This window comes from Coregonus clupeaformis, unplaced genomic scaffold (genome assembly GCF_020615455.1).
Source record: "Coregonus clupeaformis isolate EN_2021a unplaced genomic scaffold, ASM2061545v1 scaf0176, whole genome shotgun sequence".
NCBI lineage: Eukaryota > Metazoa > Chordata > Actinopteri > Salmoniformes > Salmonidae > Coregonus > Coregonus clupeaformis.
This window is the reverse complement of record NW_025533631.1, coordinates 389,455-394,241: the sequence shown is the minus strand read 5'-3', so window position 1 is coordinate 394,241 and position 4,787 is coordinate 389,455.

Below are 4,787 nucleotides of genomic sequence, written 5' to 3'. Positions count from 1 at the left end.
ACGCTCAACAGTTTCCTGTGTGTATCAAGAATGGTCCACCACCCAAAGGACATCCAGCCAACTTGACACAACTGTGGGAAGAATTTGAGTCATAGGCCAGCATCCCTGTGGAACGATTTGGACACCTTGTAGAGTCCATGTCCCAACAAATTGGGTGGGGTTGGTGCAACTCAATATTAGGAAGGTGTTCCTAATGTTTGGTATACTCGGTGTATAAAAGCTTCAGAAAGTTATTAGTAAAGGTTTTAGACATCATAAGATATTATCAAATCCACTTCCTCTCCCCATCACAGTGTCTACTTCTTCTGTTTGATGAAAACATCACTGCTATGTTGGCTCCATTACATTACATTATTTGGTTTCCAAATCATGAGGAGTGCACACCTGTACAGTGGGGGGAAAAAAGTATTTAGTCAGCCACCAATTGTGCAAGTTCTCCCACTTAAAAAGATGAGAGAGGCCTGTAATTTTCATCATAGGTACACGTCAACTATGACAGACAAAATGAGAATTTTTTTTCCAGAAAATCACATTGTAGGATTGAGATCTGGAGACTCCAGGACCTTGAAATGCTTCTTACGAAGCCACTCCTTCGTTGCCCGGGCGGTGTGTTTGGGATCATTGTCATGCTGAAAGACCCAGCCACGTTTCATCTTTAATGCCCTTGCTGATGGAAGGAGGTTTTCACTCAAAATCTCACGATACATGGCCCCATTCATTCTTTCCTTCACACAGATCAGTCGTCCTGGTCCCTTTGCAGAAAAACAGCCCCAAAGCATGATGTTTCCACCCCCATGCTTCACAGTAGGTATGGTGTTCTTTGGATGCAACTCAGCATTCTTTGTCTTCCAAACACGACGAGTTGAGTTTTTACCAAAAAGTTCTATTTTGGTTTCATCTGACCATATGACATTCTCCCAATCCTCTTCTGGATCATCCAAATGCACTCTAGCAAACTTCAGACGGGCCTGGACATGTACTGGCTTAAGCAGGGGGACACGTCTGGCACTGCAGGATTTGAGTCCCTGGCGACGTAGTGTGTTACTGATGGTAGGCTTTGTTACTTTGGTCCCAGCTCTCTGCAGGTCATTCACTAGATCCCCCCGTGTGGTTCTGGGATTTTTGCTCACCGTTCTTGTGATCATTTTGACCCCACGGGGTGAGATCTTGCGTGGAGCCCCAGATCGAGGGAGATTATCAGTGGTCTTGTATGTCTTCCATTTCCTAATAATTGCTCCCACAGTTGATTTCTTCAAACCAAGCTGCTTACCTATTGCAGATTCAGTCTTCCCAGCCTGGTGCAGGTCTACAATTTTGTTTCTGGTATCCTTTGACAGCTCTTTGGTCTTGGCCATAGTGGAGTTTGGAGTGTGACTGTTTGAGGTTGTGGACAGGTGTCTTTTATACTGATAACAAGTTCAAACAGGTGCCATTAATACAGGTAACGAGTGGAGGACAGAGGAGCCTCTTAAAGAAGAAGTTACAGGTCTGTGAGAGCCAGAAATCTTGCTTGTTTGTAGGTGACCAAATACTTATTTTCCACCATAATTTGCAAATAAATTCATTAAAAATCCTACAATGTGATTTTCTGGATTTTTTTTCTTCTCAATTTGTCTGTCATAGTTGACGTGTACCTATGATGAAAATTACAGGCCTCTCTCATCTTTTTAAGTGGGAGAACTTGCACAATTGGTGGCTGACTAAATACTTTTTTCCCCCACTGTATAGGTCAGCCGACTATTCTGTGGAAACACCCACACAATCTGACACACTCACTACCACTGGGGTTCCAATGGGAAGTTGCCATGTCAATATTAAACCAAATATCTGTATTTACAGGCTTCATTTTACTAATGCTCCCTATGCTCCCTATGTTCGATTACTACTTGGAGGAGATGGGAATAGGCTGTATAGGTCTAATGGGATATGTTATGTTATATGTGGGAAAACAGTGTTCAAGGAAATGCCTCTGTGTTCCAAAATGAAATAGGTCTAATATAGCCTGGTCCCAGAACTGATTGTGCTGTGTTGCCAATACAAAATTACTATAGGAGGTGGCAAGACAGCAGATCTGGGACCAGGCTAGGTTTAATATAGGATGGGGAAAACAAGGGGGCAGAGATCATTCCATTGACAGTGAATACTCTGAAAGGCAGAGAGCAGCTCTCTAGTCAGTAATAGGCCACACATATTTACCAGTCAAATGAGGGGACATCAGACAACAACAGTGTTGGATGGTTTCAAGAAAATACATGCAAATATGGAATCCCACTATTTCACTGCTGGGTTCACTATGATATACTAATTTACTTCCATATTGTAGCAGTACTGTATGTGGTTTGGTTTGTTCCAGTCTCTCACTCACAACCAAGGAGTAGGATGCAGTCCAGTCATCTAAAGTCAGTTTTGTGTCGATTGGATTGGCGGAGGGTAAACTGATCCTAGTTCAGTTATAGGCAGCTTCTTCCTCAAGCCACGGAGGAATGGAGAAGCTCAATAATATCTGGTTTACTCTGTGATGTTATGCAGCAATCTAACCTTAATGTTACAGTTGTGTAAAAATCACAGGACAGGACAATACCCACAGCAGTCCTACTAGGGGGAACTGGAGTGGGGACTGCAACATAATAACAGGTTTAGCCTACATATTCAAATGATATATTTATGTAGCCAATTTTGTTGGATAACAATATATTTCTTATTTGATCAGTAAATGAAAACGTTTGCACTCACTACTGTAAGTCACTCTGGATAAGAGCGTCTGCTAAATGACTAATGTAAACCACACGACCAAATCGTAAGTACTGTATGAGAAATAAGAACCTTTATAGACTTTGACTCAATATAAGACAACAACAACATTTTAGCACATCTCAGATCTTTTCTAATTTATAAAAGCAGAATTTATAGATATCTTTGACATGCTGCTAGCTGCCACCTCCAGGTTCAGAGAGCTCAAGCTGCAGAGGGAGGAGTATGTCTGCCTCAAGGCCATGATCCTCCTCAACTCTAACATGTGCCTGGCTTTTATTTATTTATTTATTTATTTCACCTTTATTTAACCAGGTAAGCCAGTTGAGAACAGGTTCTCATTTACAACTGCGACCTGGCCAAGATAAAGCAAAGCAGTGCAATAAAAACAACACAGAGTTACATATGGGGTAAAAAACATAAAGTCAAAAATACAACAGAAAATATATATACAGTGTGTGCAAATGTAGCAAGTTATGGAGGTAAGGCAATAAATAGGCTATAGTGCAGAATAATTACAATAGTATTAACACTGGAATGCTAGATGTGCAAGAGATTATGTGCAAATAGAGATACTGGGGTGCAAAAGAGCAAAATAAATAACAATATAGGGATGAGGTAGTTGGGTGGGCTAATTTCAGATGGGCTGTGTACAGGTGCAGTGATCGGTAAGGTGCTCTGACAACTGATGCTTAAAGTTATTGAGGGAGATAAGAGTCTCCAGCTTCAGAGATTTTTGCAATTCGTTCCAGTCATTCCAGTCATTCCAGTCGTTCCAGTCATCGTTCAGTCACTGATGCGACTCACGTGACCACACAGCGAGGAAAAGTTGTGACTCACTGGTCTGGAAAGGAGGCAGTTAATGCAATAGTCGCTCAGAATTTGAGCGGACTTATCGATTCGTTTTATCAAATGTCCACTCCGCCCCTCCCAGGGGGTTGAGACCTCTCGTTGTTTGGATTTGAAAATCCAACAGTGGTAATGGATGGGGGTGGCACTCGTGGGCTGTGGGTGTTTGAGTGAGAAAGACACGGAGGAGAACCAACCAGTAAAAGCACAGCCCCCTTCGAGTTTGGTATCAGCCAGACTAGTTTGAAAGTAGAATCTAAGGGAAAGTCTGAAATTAAACATCAGTGGATGAGTGGCAATGGAGGAAAAGAGATGAGGAGAGGAAGGCAGTTAGGAGTAGCCTACTGGGACACAGAAAAGCCCAAGACTTTGCTAAGTGCTTGGTTGTTATGTGAAAAGGCACTTTCAACAGTCATCATGGACTCTCACCTCTAATTTTGTCTGTACTGTCTGAGGGCGGCAGGTAGCCTAGCGGTTAGATCGTTGGGCCAATAACCTGATTACCTGAGCCGACAAGGTGCAAAATCGGCCGACGTGCTCTTGAGCAAGGCACTTAAACCTAATTTGTTCCAGGGGTGCCATACTACTATGGCTGACCCTGTAACACAACCTATTTCGCTACACCTATCTGGTGTGAGAAGTGTTTTTTTTTTTTTACTGTATAAATAAAATATCAATATACAGTATCTCACAGAGGTGAGTACACCCCTCACATTTTTGTGGATATTTGAGTGTGTCTTTTCATGTGACAGCACTGAGGAAATGACACTTTGATACAGTGTGGGGTGGTGAGTGTACAGCTTGTATAACAGTGTAAAACAGTATGAAAAATGTATGCACTCACTAACTGTAAGTCGCTCTGGATAAGAGCGTCTGCTAAATGACTAAAATGTAAAAATGTAAATGTAAATGAAGAACAAGCAAAACTGACAAGAATTTCTGCATAAATGGACAAATAAAATTGCTAAAACAAAAATTGTTTTAATTGTTCAGTAGTGCCCAAAAAATGATTTCCCTTTCAGACAAAACCAAAATCCCCTCCCTGATTATATTATTATAATATCATCATCATATACATTTATCATAAATAGACAGATCTGAAGACAGGGTAGTTCTAGCCTGGTTACACCAGAGTTGATTTGTTCTCTTTAGGCCTGAATCCTGACAAGGTTTGGCTCAATTCCATT